This window comes from Acromyrmex echinatior, chromosome 6 (genome assembly GCF_024713525.1).
Source record: "Acromyrmex echinatior isolate Ae372 chromosome 6, ASM2471352v2, whole genome shotgun sequence".
NCBI lineage: Eukaryota > Metazoa > Arthropoda > Insecta > Hymenoptera > Formicidae > Acromyrmex > Acromyrmex echinatior.
The window spans coordinates 10,579,150-10,598,294 of NC_141857.1; the positions used below are offsets into that span (position 1 = coordinate 10,579,150).

General features: G+C 31.3%; 1 pseudogene; it reads right to left on the reverse strand.

Moving 5' to 3' along the window:
* Nucleotides 1-2,152: 2,152 nt before the first annotated feature.
* LOC147909414 (general transcription factor II-I repeat domain-containing protein 2B-like) lies at nt 2,153-6,600 on the reverse strand (annotated as a pseudogene).
* Between the last annotated feature and the right edge of the window lie 12,545 nt (nt 6,601-19,145).

Here is a 19,145-nt window from a genome sequence, read left to right on the forward strand (position 1 = left end):
ATTTGTTCGTCATTACGAGGGTTACATTTTACGAGAATTTCAAAACAAAAAGCGGCCGAGAAAGCATTTTCGAGCTATATTCAATGAAAGTTCTATTTTTTTTCATATGATGATGCAGAGTAGAATTCTCATTGGATATTGTCCGTCGTTTATCGCTCATCGTGTTCAGTGTGCAATTGGCATAACTGCAGTAACTCATATTCTGATAATTTTGCCATGTTCTAAAAACCATTAAAAACAGTGCAACCTTTTAGTTGCTGATTATATGATGGTTTTAATGTGCATATCGAGTAAGTTCAACTGAATTTGCTATACATATATTAGGTGTAGTAAAAAGAAATCCATTATTTTTCCAATAGATGGTTTTATAGTAATAATCTGTATCTCTTCTACGCGTGATACAGATTACTAAAGCCATCTTTTGGAAAAATAATGGATTTCTTTTTACTACACCTAATATTTAGTTGCTTAATTTCTGTATATTATTATACGAGATCGATTCTTTATGATTCATGAACATTTAATGTTTCTATGTTTAAAAAATTAAGCTTCTATGTTTAAAAAGTTAAATATAGTATACCGCAAAACTTAATCTTTTTGTTAACAGTATTGTCGATACGAGAGAGAACTTTCTAAAAAACGCTCGAATTGAAAAAGACCCGAACATGGTGATTAGAAGATTAACTTTAATGGAGATATACTTATGGCAGATCGGTTCAATAGATAATATCAAAAAAATGAAACATTATAGAGAATTGTCAGTCAAAGAGAAATGTACACACAAAATTTGTAGTTGGAGAATCTATGGACTAAGATATTAGAGGTATAAGTTATTAAATAATGATTGCGTATAATTTAATTAAAAATAATTTATTATAGTATTCAATGATACTATTATTAAAAAATAGTTTGTGACGTACATGGTTTACAAATCGAGATTCGATGTTTCTATCACAGAGATCTACGAGATAACATGTGAACTGTAAATTGTAAAGAATATCGGAAGGACAATCAATTGATTTAAATTTATTAAGAAGAAGAGTATGTAAAATAGATCGAATGAAATATTTATATTGTATAATTTTACTGAAGAAGACCGACATTAAAGGTCGACGACATTAAAGGTCGTTTATATTGTTTATATTATTTGAATTACATGATTATTTAAATTAGCCCACATTAACTAGCTAAGCTCTGATAGCTTCTCACGATATACATATATTTGAAACATTACAATTAAAATACATTTTTTTATAATACAAACTACATTGGTTTCTTTGGTTTTTTACACACGGAGTAGCATCTCATATTTTTCTGTTACTCATTTGAATAAGGATAAAATTGTATAATACGATAATAATACGACCAGAAGAAAACCGGTATATATTAATATACTTATTATAAATTTATAATTGTAAATTAAGAAAGATAATTAATAATATTTAATTATTAAATATGATCTAAAATGATATGTCTGTGATATTGTCAGAAATATTACGTTTGTTTTATATTTGATTGATATTGAATAATGAAAAATGATTTTAAATTGATATTTTGGTGATGATACTTTGCTATTTGGATAATTGCGATTATACATAAAATTCCGTTGAGAAGAACTTTATTTGTAATTCTTATTACATTTAAAACAAATTATAAATACATCCAGTAAAATAATTAACATGCGCAGACCAAAAAACTAATAATAATTTTTAGATTTTAATATTGACATAAAATTAAGAATTTTACAGCAGAAGATCGAAATATTATGTCGTAATGATGTGAAATATCATCAAAGAATTAATTAAAATGATATGTACATAATCATTTTTTGTCACTCGATGTCACTAGTACGAACATATCTAATATTTTACATCGAAATGATATGTCTTTGCTACCTGGATAATTATAAGCGGATGATTATTTAAACGTCAAATCTCGATATTTATTTGTGGCGTTGGATATAATTTTTCTTATATACATATACATATATATATATATATATATATATATATATATATATATACAGGGTTGGCCATATTCGACGGAAAGATCTGGCAACACTGTAACTTTTGACAGAGATGTTAGATCGAGTAACGACGTTTCCCATGATTGAAAAAAAAAACATCTTTCCGTCGAATATGGCCAACCCTGTATATATATATATATGTGTGCAACATGGAAAAATTATTTCACTGAAATTATAATGATTTCGATGTATATTGCATATTTTCTTCTTCTATTGCTTGAATTTTTTTTGTTTATGCATGTATGTGCATTGTGCTTAAATATGTATGAGTATGTTTGTATCATATTTTAAAGGTTCAGATTATTTAGTCAAACTTCGAGCATTGAGGCCAGATTCGATGTGAGAATCAAGTAAAAGTGATATTGGCAGCTAACGATGAATGTATCGGCTCATGGATTTGCCTTCATTGGCAGCCAACATTTTTCGCCGATCAAATGCTCGCGGCTCGAGATTCAACTCATTGTTTGGTTCGATAATCTGGATAAGTCACGGTATAAGGATATAAGATTTCACTTGTCCACTTTTCCCCTAGAAAGCTATCACGAAATTAAGGTTGTTCAGACACATAATGCTAAGTAGCATAATGACAGCTAATCTAATAATCTACTGTAATGCTGATTCTACAATAAATCGGTAATCGATAGTTCTAAATCTTATCGGTGAATCGATGAAGTTGGCCAACAGCCAATTTGTACGACTAAGACTATTGATTTTTTTAAGACTGGCTAAATTTGATTTTATTCCTTCCCATTAGTTGAGCTAATAACTCGCTGATCTAATTGACAACTTGTAGATGCGAAAAATCATTGTTACCTATTTAGGTGACTGGTTAAAACTAAAAATTTCCGACTATCGACTCATTAAAATCAACTTAAGAAATAAAATGTGTTAATACATGGATGTATAAATTAAATGAATATTGCTCACAACTGAATTATTGATATAAATCAAATCTCGTTAATTATTGCGAGCATTGCAAAATAGTAGAGGACTTTTCTACTCAGTTTAGTCCACTCTACCTGCTCGGGACGAGTGGGGCCGTATATTCATGCCATCCTGTATGTATGTATGTGTGTGTGTGTGTGTGTGTGTGTGTGTGTGTGTGTGTATGTATATTTTCCTATTTTCCGATTACTACGATTGGTATAAACTCTATACTAAGGCATAAAGATCTACTGTAAAACATTATACCAATGTATAAAGATTATACTATAAAAGATGAAACGTAACATGAATTATGATTTATAGTTTCCCAAAATGGACGTTATCTTCTATTAGTGGGTCGCGAGGAAAACTAAGGACAGACGTTGTTAGTCCTGGGGACATAAGGTCCTCAGTGAGCCAAATAAGTTTGGGAAAACTGTGTTACATATGATTAATATGATAAGGATATCCATACTGTCCCTGAGGGATGAAATAAGACAGAGCTGGGATTTAGTTGCACATTTTGGCTCGATTTCGTTGGCGACATCTACTGTTCTCTTCTTGCGCATTGCCTAGCAACGAATCGTCGGATGCTTGTAAACAATGCGCGTATCACTTTATATAGTATAGTTAATAAATAACGCTCAGGAGCGTTCCTACTATTAACTATACTATATGAATGGAACTAATGAATCTCCTTCAACTTAAATAATGAATTAAAACTTTGTTTTTAGAAGAATTTTTAATAATTGAAAATATTTTTATTATTAATATTAATAGTAATAATAATAATATAGTATTATTATTAATATATGTGTAGAGCTTTCAATCATTTAATAATAATATATTTATTTAAAACTTTTAACTTGTGCCCTAGAATTTGTGCTCATAATAAGATAACAATAATTAATTAATTTTTGCAATATATATATATATATTGTATATATACAGAAAGAAAATCGGCAGTATAAGAAATGTATATACACATATATGTACACACACGTATATATATGTATATCTATTCACTTATCTATTTTTATATTTTTCATTTTTGAAAAGAAACATTTGCATAAATATCCAAACATAGAAAATGGATCCAAACATAGAAAAAATTTGCAAATCAAAATCTTTAAGATTAGGATGATTTGAAATATTCAAAAATTTTAAAAATTCTGCTCCCTTTTTTGGGCGCGCTTTGAGAAATAAATCACTTTGCAAATCGCAAAATTCTTCTTGAAATTGTAAGTTCTGTTCTTCTATTTTCGCGATTACAGGATTTTCAGAAAGAATTAAATCCTTTCTAAGGTTTTCGAAATCAAAACGTGTATCGAACTGACTTATTAATGAATTAATTAAATCTATAAATTTTTTGAAATTGCAATTTGTACCGTATTCTTCGAAAAGTATCTGGCAAGAAGGATAAAAATGAAGACTGTTTTCTTCTAAATGATTTTTAAATAATAACAATTTTCTACGAAATGAGTCAATATGACTAACTAATTGATTTATTATCTAATTGGTCTTTTGCAGCTTTAAATTTAAGATGTTTAAATGATTAGTTAAATCAATAATGAAAGCAAGCTCACAGAGAAACTTTACATCTTCAAAGAGAGATTTAAAATCATCTTTTTCAACAGACATTTCTTTCAAGAAAAGGAAGATTTTTCTCTTATCAAAGAACTTCTCTAAACATTTGGCAGCACTAAGCCATCGGGTTTCACAATGTAAGGGTACATCTGCATAAATTGTATTATGTTTTTCGAGAAAATTTTGAAATTTTCGATGAAATAGAAATTTGTGATCGCCTTTTATTAAATTGCCGATTTTAGTAACAATTTTCATGGTGGAACACAATTTTATAGTTTTCCCACATAATGCTTCTTGATGAATAATACAGTATATAACGGGGAATTTAAAATTTCGCTACCTTATCTGACCATAAAAACCTGTTTTTGGATCTAGCATCGCTAGATCGCATCAGTGTAATAGTAACTGAACATTTGAAAAAGTCAGCATTAAATTTTTGAAGAGTTTGTTCAACGCCATTGAAAATATCAATATTTTTTGTTGTATCATGCAATGGAACGAAGTTCAACAGCTCGGCATATGAGAAATCGTTTTGTATGATTCGAGCAAAAATACTTAATTGGCTCACATATCGATTATTGGCTTTCATCCAAACATAATGAAAAATAACAACAACTTGCTAATAAACATTTTAATTTTTCTTTTATTAAACAAGCAATACTATGAATTCTTGAAGCTACTATTTTATTAGTTAAAAGAATGCTAGCAATTTCAGCAAGGGTCAATGAAATGCCGAATGATTTTATTGCCTCGATCAGGTATTCCTTTATAAAATCACCTTCTATAAATGGCCTAGAATGTTTGGCAATGAGTAGCGAAATAATATAGGATGCAGTAACAGTTTTAACCGAAGAAGCATCATTATTGTTAGAACTTGGAGAATTCAAATCTTCCTGATATATTAATTTTAATCCTTCGATTAAACACTACATTTTTTCTGACATACGTATTTGTAATATTTATTAAAATGTTTATTTTTATAATGTCTCTCAATGACAAATTTTGTCACTATATCAGATTGATAACCGCATAAAAGACAAACCATCTTATTGTAAATAAATGCGAAGAAATTATTCTGCCATGTCTTATCAAAATGTTGTTTATATTTATACCTTTGTTGCTCGCCATTCTAGATTTTATGAACAGATTACAGTCAAGAAAAAATCACACTAAATTAAAAAATTACGAAATTTAGAAAAGAATTATAGAAATTTCACACACACACGCACGCACGCACGCACGCACGCACGCACGCTCGCACGCTCGCACGCACGCACAAGTACTTTAAATTCACATTTCACAAAGCATAAGAGATTAACTTGAGAATAAAAAACCACATAAAGAGATTAGCACTTGAGAATAAGAAACCACAATAAAAAAAATATAATTTTCAGAAAATTAAGAGAATAATAGGAACTCTACACAGTTTACTCGCTTTCGACAGCCACGTCACTACTAAACATTCTGCCTATACAACAACGAACTGTTGGAAAACAAGAGTTGCATAACACTGAAACACAACAATTATTGCAGAGCAGGTCCATGAGCGCTCATTGCTATTTGGTATATTCTTTTAGATTCTACAAACAACATTCCACAACAATTAAGTTTGCTGAACATGACAATTTAAATTTCTCGTACAAAATTTATATGAATGTTTCTTTTCAAAAATGAAAAATATAAAAACAAATAAGCGTTTTTCTTTAAGTGATAAATCCTTATCTTCATTAATGTAAACCAATTCTTCTAGCATTCCTGTAGATATATCATCTCTTGTACAATCCTCTAAACGGCCTAGAAAATCGAGTTAATATTTATTTAATTATTCTTTGAATTTCGTTTCTTTGCACAAATAAATCTTTCATATTCTTCTTTTCAATGGAATAGGCCTCCTACTATTTCCTACTGGAGAAATTAGTTAAAAAGAAACGCATCAACAAATAGTATCTCAATGGTGACGTGGAAACTATTGTCTTACAGTTATAATTATCTAATTATAAAATAATTATAATTATCTAATTAAAAAATAATTATAATTATCTAATTACAAAATAATTATAATTATCTAATTACAAACTGATAACAAAAAATGGTTACTAGGAATCAGTGCTGTAAACGAAGCACAATAAATATCAATGAATGTCATTAAAATATAATTAAATGTCTAATTTTTCAAGAATAAATAATACGTAATAATTCCGTTTACAGTGCTAATTCGCTAAATTTTTTGTTATCAGTAATTTTATTTATTTCGGGAATTGAGATTATTATATCTTAAATAAAATAATGGTGGTTATAATTTTAAAAAATTAAAAAACGAAGAACATAAAAAACCACAGCACAGGTTGTCGGTGATAATTAAACTTCCATCAATAATGAATTTTTAAGCGTTTATCAATACAACATATCAATAAATAAACTATTAAACGTTTCGGCCACAATCTGGCCATCTTCAGTAATTAAACATCTTCTTAAAATGCAAATTTACATTTAGTTGAAATAAATACAACAGTCGTATGTTAAAATAAATTAAAAGTGTTCTTATTTGTGTGACGATGAATCGTTGACGACTAAATTTTGGTTGTGCGAAAGTGGTGTCTGAGATCCACCGCTTCGTTTTTTGGCTGTAAAACAGGTAACGCATCTATGTTTTATTTTTCGAGTATAAGAGATTAACGAGATTAAAAATTTTATTCTGATTGGAATCTGAAAGTTCTTGTTCTACTTTGTCCGGATATGAAAGCTGGTGTTGTAATATTGCCGCACGCATATTATGAGAACAAGTTAAAAGTTTTAAATAAATATATTATTGTTATATTATTTATATATCATTGTTAAATGATTGAAAGCTATACACTATATTAATAATATATATTAATAATAATAATAATACTGTATTATTATTATTATTGCTATTAATATTAATAATAAAAATATTTTCAATTATCAATTTAAAATTATTTTAAAAAGAAAGTTTTAATTCATTATTTAAGTTGAGGGAGATTCATCAGTTCCATTCGTATAGTATAGTTAATAGTAGGAACGCTTCTGAGATGAAGCGGTACGCGCGTTGTTTACAAGCATTCGACAATTCGTTGCTAGGCAATACGCGGTAAGAGAGGAATAGTGGGCGTTGCTAATGAAATTGAGCCGAAATGTGCAACTAAATCCCAGCTCTGAAATAAGAGATCTAGAGGTTTGAGCTCAATTGACCGTCAGAAGCACCAAAATGATGATTATCCTTCTTAAAAGGAACCGAGTTAGGATGAATTTTGTTACTTTAATTGCGGCCGGAGTTGATTTCATATGAAATTGTAACGGGGAGGATGGGAAAATCTTAATGTCGCTATTTCCCTGGTTATGGAATAGTTGTAGAATATCTGCGAATCAGCTGACTTCGAAGAGTTAAGTCCGGACAGAGATGCTGGTTAACTCTGATATCCGAAGGTCCAGAAGCTGGGGAACGGAAGATCCAAATAAAAGTGTACGGTATTGACTGCGAAATTCCTGCAACAATGCAGAGAGTTAGAACAATGCTTCATAATCGAATCTAATAAAGAGGTCGATTGAAGTTGCTGATAATATAGGTTATTAAATTCTTCGCTTCACTACGTGAGCGAATGACAATATAAGATTGATCTTATCGTACAATGGCGTGATAATTATAATATGATTGATCTTATTGTATGATGATGCTATAATTATAATAATATATTATTATTATTATTTTTATTATTATTTTTATTATTATACATTATTATAATAAATTATTATAAATTTAGTTCTTTGGCTTTATTTTTTACTTCTACAATCTCGGTAAAATAAAAAAATTGGAAGGATCTGCTAATGTAGGGCAGCGCTCTTGTGCTGACAATTCTAAGGATCTCGCAATTGCGAAGATCCGCTGAGAAGTGATGCTTTGAAGGCGTTGCTTTAGACAAAAATTTGTTGGTACATTTGTTGGTATTTGCTTAGGACATGCCCCATTCGTTCCAAGAAGTAAACTACCGGCAAAGCGCATGGCCATTAGAACCTCTTGATGAAGCAATATGATGTGTAATGTTATGTTATTGCGTAAGAGTAAACGGACTCTCCTAGGGAACTCAGTAGCTTTACAAGAGCAAGTTTGGATGTGAAATGAAAATTAATGAATGCTGACTGCAGTCTTTGTCGATTCTAAATCTTTACTGTTAAAAGAAGCTCTTACTAAGAATGCTACCATTTGCGAACTGTTCATAATAGGATAACGAGAGGCTTCTCTCTTGGATAGTGTACCATTATAGCTGCTTGAGATACAACCACCTGATCCTCATTCCACTACTGGAACCTGTAGTAAGATCAGCATTGTCCTGAAAAATTTATCAAACTGACAATTGCTTTAGTAGTTGACTTGACTTGATCAATTTCTGTGCAGCTGTGGAGCAATTCGTGCGAGCGTCCACACCGCTAGAACACCTGATGATGGTGGCTATTCGAGTTCCCAAACATTGAGTGGTCATTTGGCTTAATATAAAAAGGATCTATGGATGTCTTTCACAGACTTATCGAGAGGAGTTGTTTTCTTATTAAAGAATTTTCAATAAGAAGGAATGGTGAGAAAGGAACTGGTTCTCAGATGGTTCTCGTAGAGCAATTGTTCTCTTGAGATACAAACATTTTATCTGAGGTATCAATCACGTTCACCTTTCGTTTAATGACAGCAACGGTTTCTGGACCTTGATTGAGAGCGGTAAGATAGGCTGGAATACGGAGTGCGTGGAGGAGATGCCTCAATCAAGAGCGATCGGCGCCGTTATTGCAAGGTTGTGAGATGATAGCTCTCTTATCCTTCAGGATCTACACCTCAAACTTATATCAGTCTAAGATGGGCGTCATCGCCTAACCTGTAATGGATTTCTTCTTGAATGGAATCTGATACAAGAATTCCAAAAAATGTCATGGATGATTGAAAATCTCCGGCGAGATTAGAGGTTAGCACCTGGATGTCCGAGGGTAAGCTTGGACTAAAAAAATCTGAACGCTTGGTGTAATGTGGAAGAAGGAACCATCTTCTACTCTATTCGATCGGTAGGTATTTAGCGATTTGTATTATGAGACGACAAGGGTCCTTATCTCAGTTCCTAAAGAACGCTGGCACAGATGCCTGAGAAAACAGCAAGTATTTGGCAGAAAGAATCGTCAGTTATGTCTTCTCTTTTATCAAAATTTTTCCGTTCTTGGAGGAGGAAGGGCTGCGCCTGCTCGACTGCTGCTTGTCTCCATTTCCAAAGGATGTCGGTATTCGCTTTGCGGAAGGAGAAAATTACGTTCTACTCCACTCGATTGCTAATGTGATCGACAAGAGGAATGCATTTGATACGTCGCCCTGGTCGCTACGTGCGACCGTTGGTTCATTGATGCCACATATTGATCGTATTGACGGGAGGAGCTGCGCTCACTCTATTCGATCACAGATGAGAATCGTTAGATTCTCATATACTTGCGATATTTTCTCTACCGACGACCTAACCTCAAGAGGCTGATCGTGGGAGCGTGTTTCGAATGACTCGAGCGAATCAGAGCTCGCGAGTATGGTCAATAAGAGCCTTGAAACGGGTGGCTGACAGATCCTTCGATGAACGTCGATCTTTCACGGGTGCGACAAGGATTTGCATCCCGCGATCGATCTTGTGATCACTCATGCGGCGAGTAAAAACTCGCGCATTTTCCACTTTTGGCGATAAATATAAAACGACTCTCGATCTCACGAGCATCTATGAATAAAATATACACTTATGAAAAACTTTCAAAATTATACGAAAAATTGTCTGAAAAGGGAACACACTATTGTCTCTGTGGTGAACAAAACAACGAGATGGTGCGGAAGGACTAGGTTCACGGAGTGGCGCGCGAGGTAGATATTCGCTTTGATTTTTGCTGATACTTTAAACACTGTTGTCGAAGCGTGCGCAGACTACAAGTTTTATCCATCCGGACGAGATTTAAGGAAGCATAATTTTTGTTTTTAAAATAGAAAATCTATTTTAAAAGAAGAGAATTTTTGTTCTATATAGTACAATAGAAAAGCGACATTTTTTTACATTTAAAACTTTTTTTCTTAATAACTTTTTAACGAATAATGAGCTAAAACTTGTTGGAGGTTACTCAGGGTCATGACCTTGACAATATATGTTTTATTATCTTTTTATTTTATTGTTTTATTTTTATCATCTATTTCTATTATTTTTATTAATATTTATTATGTTAGTGTTAAATGATTTTGATGCTTTTCATATTTAAAAGATATTTATAAAAGTTTCTTGTAAAAGGAATAATTAAATTTTTTTACATTACAATATTTTAATATTCTATGTAACAACATTAAACCTAACATGTGATTTTTTTTACTTTATTATAAATATAAGTTGACATAGGTAGTCTTACTTTTTAGGTAGTCTTCTGTGTTTTACTCGATATTCTATAATTTTTATATAAAAAAAGATAGACATTTTTTAGTATTCAAAGAAAAAAAAGAAACAAAATTGAATTTTAAAAAATGCATGTAAAATAAAATAGACTTCTACGTATTACATTTAATTGAATTTTGTATATCTTTTAATTTGTTATCAGTTGTTGCGTATAAAAAAAAATTTGCTAATGGAACTACACAAATTTTATTTTTATTTTTTTAAGTTGTTTACAAAAATTTTTTTAATGTTTTATAAATATTATGCATGCATTTTGTAAAAGTGATATTTGTGCATTTAATTCGTATTTAATATGTAAAATTTTTTATATCCTTAAAACCTTATTGACCACTTTTTTCTTCATAAATTGTCATATACGCAAAATAGTGTTGCATTCGAACATCATACATGTTCATATATGTGCGTGCGAGCACACACACGCTTGCGTACGCAAGTACGTATAGTGTGCTATACATTATGCTTCTCCAATTCTCCAACTGTAAAGGACCTTTGCTTGTCCATAATGAATAGGCTGGTATGTGGTGTGTATTTTGAATATAAAATTGTATTTTTGCACAAATTATTATACATTCGTTGTCTTACAAAATTTTTTTTTGTTGAATTACGAATCAACCTCGAACTTCACTTCTGCCAATTCTTGCGACTAAAATTCTCTTAGGCTCGGCCCACCAAACCGCCGATTGTTTCGCGCGCCCTCTTCCATACGGCCAATCTCCCACTAGTCTCGAACTCGCTCGATAACTCCTAGACATTCCGGCTGCCTTGAAAGGTCGCTTTCAAAACTTAAAGTTATGCCCTATAATGATGAATTATTAGTTTTGATTAACTAAAATGACAAATAATTGATTTAGTAAACAACATTGAATTTGCCATAGAACAAATCCAAAAAAAACGAATTGAATATAGTCTCCAATGGTGTAGCGCATTAGACTTCCTGCTCTTTAATTAATTGTTTGGCCTGGTTATCCGTAGGCAATGCGCAGAGCTTTCGAATGTTCCTTTTATACAACCCATTGGCTTTTAGGCCATTGGCTTTTAGGCCACTTTTGGTATTTCATCATCTTGATAGATTTCAAAAACGCCTCGTCCATTACGAGCCATTGTTCCAATCTTCAACTTGCTTGAGTCGTGATACCATTTAATGCGGATTTGCAGATATTTGCCCGAACACCTCGGCTCCCATTAACAAATCGTCTGCTCGTAAAACTCTTCATCGACTAACTTCAAATAATTAGGTATCTTCAACCTTGATGTGTCGATACTTGTTTGTGGTATTCTCTCTGTAATTTTAAGGTAATACTAAATATTCCAACTTAAATTTAACTGTATTCTGTCGTGATTGTATTTCTACAACTATTGATCGGCTAACGTTTTAATTTATTCCACTGGCCGGGATATTTACTGACTTGCAATTTAAATGCAACTTGTTTACTAAAGCATTGTTGATTAGGTTAGATTGAGACCCTAGATCTAATAAAGATCCGATGAATGCTGTTGCTCCTGCCGATAGCGAAAACTTTAGCTGTCAATAGCAAAACTTGATTCAAATCTTTCGTGCAATGTGTAGACACGATGTTGCCTGTGCTATCCTGACCAAATTCTTTGTTCGCTTCACTTTCTTTCTCACCTGTGTATGTAAGAGCGATTTATGTTTTAGCTTTACAAAGTTTACATCCTGAAGATTTACACTCTTTATTCCAATGACTCTTTCGAAGACAATTAAGACAAAGCTTTAGTTGCTTTATTTCTTTAATACGTGATTCTATGATATAATCTTAATAATTTCTCACAATTGAAAATGCGATGAGTACCCTTGCAATACTCACCTTCGCCATTAGGAGTGGTCGCTAATGCAACCGATTTGTTGCCTCTTTCATTTGTCTTATCATTTATGCATCTGCGGTTGATTTCTCTCTTTCCATCATTTCCAACATGTAGTATCTTCCTGTCAAGAATTCTAGCAATTCTTCCATCTTTGGCAATTCGTTCATGCCTTTTAAACCAACATGTGTCTCCCACTCCTTACATGTGTAAAAATCCAATTTGTTTGTAGTGAGATAAATCAAGATTGCATTCCATTGATCCACCGGCAGCTTTAAGGTTGTTAATGACTTGATGTGCATTCGTATATGATTCACGAATTGCCTGAAATTCGGTTGCCTTTAGTTATTGGTGTTGTTTCAAATAATTCCTGAGATGCGTGTTGATAATCAACCGTCGATTTTCATAGTGGTTGTTTAATAATTCGCACGCGATTCTGTAATTCTCTGTCGTTTCCACTCTTTCTAGAAAATTCAATGCTTCATTTTTTAAAGTTCCTCTAAGATATTGTAATTTTTGAATATCCGATAAAGCGGCATTTTTATCTATCAATGAAATAAATGCGTCTTTGAATTGTATCCATTGGCTGTATTACTCGTTGAATGTGGGCAACGTGATCGTGGGCAACTTTACACTTGTCTTAATTTTTGGCATCACTTCGATTCCTGTAACCTCTGCCGTTTCACTTAATGAACCAGGTTGCGCTAGTTTTCGTTTTGTTATTGTTACGTCTTTAAAGTAACTGTTCTCGAATGCCTCATCTTTCTCTCCCTCTTCTAATTAATTCTATCAACTCAAACTGCCCTTCATCTCCTTCTTCATTGCTTGATATCTTTCGCTTGCGTATCTCTTTTATTGCATACTGTATGTTTTGGAAACTATCCCATGTTGCTAATTTCTCAAGCCTTACCGTGATCTTGTGCCGTCTTCTATCGCTTTCGATAAAATTATCAAATATCTTCATCTGAGCTTTCAACTGTCTACGCTTAATCTTTAAACTCTTTACCTTAACCATTATCTTAGAGCGAATAAGGATAATATTCAGTAAGAAAATCGAGACAAAGGAGACTCACTTACTTGTTTATAAATAGCTGCTGTTGCTTAATCTCTTTTAGTAACGTGCTCTCTTGCGATCACAATTTCTCGTGATTTACGTCTTCTATCAATACTATAATCCGGCTCGAAGGACCAAATGTAAAGGACCTTTGCTTGTCCTTAATGAATAGGCTGGTGGTGTGTATTTTGAATATAAAATTGTATTTTTGCCACAAATTATTATACATGCGTGGTCTTACAAATTTTTCTTTTTTTTGTTGAATTACTTCACTTCTATCAATTCTTGCGACTAAAATTCTCTTAGGTTCGGCCCACTAGGCCGCCGATTGCCTCGTGCGCCCTCTTCTATACGGCCGATCTCCCACTAGTCTTGAACTCACTCGATAACTCCTAGACACCAACTTATAATTATTTTGATTAAATTAAATTGTTTTTTTTTTTCGAGCTGAAAATATTATTTTCATGCTCAAACGAAATTGTTTACTTTTTTCTGTAAAAATTTTCATAATTTTTATTATAATTTAATATTTAATTTCTGATAATATCATTATTATATATTTTCTTCGATAATTGTTTATAATATATATTTCAATGAAAACTATATAACATTAATGGATCAATTCAAAGCAGAATCGTAAAACTAGTAACGTGTTCTCGTAAAACTTATGACTAGTATTCTAATTTTATGCGTATGTTTCGTAAGATATACGATTATTCGTAAATATTTACGACTTATTACACATTTTATGATTAGTAAGAAGCTGTAAAAATATTGTATAAAGCACCTAAAAATTCTTACAAATTTTACAAGAATATATTACGAGCCTTACGATTCTGCTTAGAATTTAGACATAAATTTTACCTAAAACAGCTTTTACAATAAGATTTAATTTTCTAATTATTTCTTTTAAAAAATTGATTGTAAATATTCACAGATTCAAAAATCGATGGCATCATTATTCATGAAAATATGCTTCCTTTAAAAAATATTTATGATTGAAGCAAGATAACATCAATAAGCATTTGAATTTCTGCGCCGTTCGCAATGCACTATGAGTAATTGCGGGTAATGTACGGTCGAATTGATAACATGTGTGGTACCTCATCTTTTTGCACTGCAAGTTTTCATAAGAGTTCCAATGGCACCCGCAATTCTCTCTATTTCTTCTATAGTTCCTAATAGGTTTTATAAATAATTCCGTTGATTTAGCTAAAAAAAATAACACTTGAAAATTTGCGATGCTAACTTCCGCAAGATTCGAAAAAATCAATTGAAAACTATGAAATTTTATAGTTCTCGATGAGTTCTACGGTTCCTGATAGGTTTTAACAACAATTCCAGTTCTTTAAGTTATTTTAAATAATAATTAAACCCGCGCACCTCACCACAAGAGTAAAATACCTTTTAATAGTTCCAGCCGACTTGTTGGCATTTTCCTATAGTTCTACAATAGTCCTGACAATTTTTATAGATTTCTCTCAGAGTTCTGCTCTTTAAGTACTTTTTAATAATAATTAAACTCGCGCGCTGGCAACGCATCACAAGAGTAAAGTACCTTTTAACAGCCAGTTCCAAAACTTTTTAGCATCTTCTAATAGTTCTAATAGTATCGATGATTTGTGTAAATTTCGATCGGAGTTCTGGTCTTTAAGTACTTTCTAATAATAATTAAATTTACAGACTGGTACTGCACCATATATATTAATATTGTATTTACGCTTTAAACAAACTACATATATGTGAGTTGTGTTATTAACATTGTTTTTATTGAGCAACATTTTTATAGATTATTTATATTATTTGTTATTAGTTTTATTGTTATGAACAGAAATTTTAAAAATAATAAAAATCTAAATTTTTTTATATAAATATTTCAAGTACTAAAAATGACTTATGCAAAGTTTTATGAAAATTCACCAATTAGTTTATAACAAATAAATATTTTGTTTATTTACAATTAATGTCTTCATTTCAATGTAGCTTTGCATAAATTTTTTTGTATTTATAAATACTTACATAAAAAAATTGAAATTTTTATCTTTATTTTATAATACATTTTCATGTATTTCTATTAGAGTACAAATTTAAAAAATACTTTTTATTGAAATAACTTTTAATCCAGATGGTCAACTGTCTCTAATTTTTTTGTATTACTTTTAAATATAATTTAGAATAATCTGCAATTTTCTCAAATAATTCTTAATATTGTATTTAACAGCCAGTTCCAACTGATTTTTCAGCGTTTTCCATTAGTTTGAACGCTTCTGTAAGTAATATAAGGATATTAACTGATTGTATGTAAAGGAAGCGGCAACTGCGATCAAATTTGGAGAAAGTATACTTTTACAATTTTTAAGTACAAGTTCTTTTAATATGTTAATGAGCATCGGTTACTTTCGTATTTGCAACACAATCGAATTGAAAAAATAATAATTTTACAAATTAAATTTTTTTGTCAACTTTTTTACCAATAAATCGGTTATTAAAAGGTACTTTACTCTTGTGGTGCGGTGTCAGCGCGCGGGTTTAATTGTTATTAAAAAGTACTTAATGATCTCTGAGCGAAATTATAAAAATCGTCGGAACTATTGTAGAACTATAGGAAAATGCCAACAAGTCGGCTCGAACTGGCTATTAAAAGGTATTTTACTCTTGCGGTGCTAGCGCGCGGGTTTAATTATTATTTAAAATAACTTAGAGACCGGAACTATTGTTAAAGTCTATCAGGAACCATAGAACTCATCGAGAACTATAAAATTTCATAGTTTTCAATTGATTTTTTTCGAATCTTGCGGTACCACCGGAAGTTAGCACCAAATTTTCAAGTGTTATTTTTTTTAGCTAAATCAATGGAACTATTTATAAAATCTATCAGGAACTATAGAACTATTGCGGGTGCCATTGGAACTCTTATCAAAAGTTGCGGTGCCAAAAGATGAGATACCAACTTCACACACGTGAATTGATATCCTAATCTTTCTATATATAACTTTAAGTAACGCCGAAATTTTTTAGGGACTTCCTGCTCTATGGTTTCCTGCATCCGGTCCATTTTCATTACTTCAAAAGATTGCCGTTATACTAAATTGAGTATATATACGTTAGTTAGGGGGATTTAATAGAGTGAGACTTTCGGAGGATGCGCTTCATACAATTATGATAGAACTTTACTAAGTAGGGTAAGTTCCTTTAATCAGTTAATTGTATTTCGCGCTTCCTCTTCAGATCATCAAATGTAGATATTCAAAATTATACAACAATTGAAGATGTTGAACTTTGTAGTGCTAGTATTATATATTATATTCAAATATATTCAAATATATATTTTAACACTCCCAGAATTGTTTCGGCGAATGCATCGCGATCTTCGATTTTTCGATGGTAAAACCTAGCAAAGGTCTGAGAGGAAGAAGTCCAGCCGGCGATTTTAGTAGGTCAATATATTGACTCCATTTCTCTTGGCGCAGAAATAAATGCGTGGCGAGTGAAAATTAATGTATTCACTTTATTCTTTTGGAGTATATTCTTTATCCATCGACTCAGGAACTGAGTCGTAATGTTTTTATGTGATTTTTTCTACAATGTGAAAAGTCAATTTTTGTTCTTGCGTAGACGGCTGGTTTCAGATGTTTCTAATGCTGATGCTACACAAATAGTAGAAAATCGTAGATCGTTCGGAAAAAATGGTAAAACGAGGTTTGGCTGAAATCTTGTAGGTCTTAAATTACGTAGGGATTTTAATTTCAATCTGATTAGAATTCTTAATTTTCCAGAAAAATAAAATCGAGGAAAAAAATCTGGATTTCTTTCGATTTTTTTCTGAAAAATACAGAAAAATTAAAGAAATGCTCTTTTAAAGTGTTTTTAATTTTCCAGAAAAATAAAATTGACGAAAAAAATTAAATTTTTTCCATTTTTTATAAAAAAATATTCTTTTAATATGTTCTTTTTTTGCCTATATTTGAATTTAATGATAAAATTATATTGCTTTTGATTACTTTAAACTATTTTAAATTATTTTGAATTATTTTTTTACAAATAAAAGAAATAGAAGATTTATCTCCGTTTATGCATTATATATTACATATACGACAAGTTTTTCAGTTGTGTTGATTGGTTGTAGGATGGAAAAATTCTCTAAAAGAAAAATTTTCTAGAAATATTGTATACTACCAAATAACATATGAACTTGCAAACTTTGTTACATGACAATACGTAATAACATTCTTATAAGAAATTTATTCTTTTTCCGGCATTATTCTCTGGTAATAAATTTTTTACACGGTTTGTCTTTCCTCTTCTTCTTTTTACATTGGAAAGAAAAGGGTAAATATTGTATTTCCGTGTAAGAAAGTTCAATCCTGACTTTATGATTTCTTTTTTTAATTAATACTCAATATCTTTATCAGAAAAGAGAGGGGGAGGGGAGGGAGGAAGATGGGAAAGGGGGGAGGGAGACAGAGGGCGAAGAGAGAGAGAGAGAGAGAGAGAGAGAGAGAGAGAGAGAGAGAGAGATTTCATAAATCATCACGATAAGGAACTCTATTCATATATGATTTAATTCTTAAAATTCTTAAAAGTAAAAAATTAGCAATTTACAATAATGAAATCATTGACGTAAAAAACAATAAAAATAAAATTATCTTAGAAGAAAAAAGTCTGGAAAAATATAGTAAGAAAAAAACTGAAAAAAATTCGTTTTTTTTCTCAAAATTTTCGAGAATTTATTCGGACTAAGAACATTATACCTGCTCGATTCCGTCTACCAGGGAAAGAATATCACAGTGGATGAGGATCCCTAGAAGGAATATAAAAGAATTAAACTTGGATTTAAAAACAACGAGTTTTGGCTCAAACATGCACTAAGGGAACCAGGAACGGCTAGTTTGACCAAAAGGTTATTTCTTCTGGCGTTATCATTAAGGATCTTTTTACCTTGGGAAGTAACGTGAATGGTGAAAAGCATAGAAAAAAATCACCGTTCCAATCTATAGTAAACGCGTCTATTGCAATAGATTCCGGATCTTACTTTTAAAAAACTATTTTGAGCATTTATTGTCGATTCTGCTAGCAAAAAGTCGATGTCTAGCCTGCCAAATGTCAATGTCACATAAATGTTTTTATGAGAGCTGAACTTGATTTCTGGTTCTAATTTTCTTGATCAACACTACATTGTTCTCAGAATGAATATACGAAGCAAAGTTCCAAATATTATGATGTTCACATCCGGATCAAATTTCTTTGGCTATATTACTTTAAATGT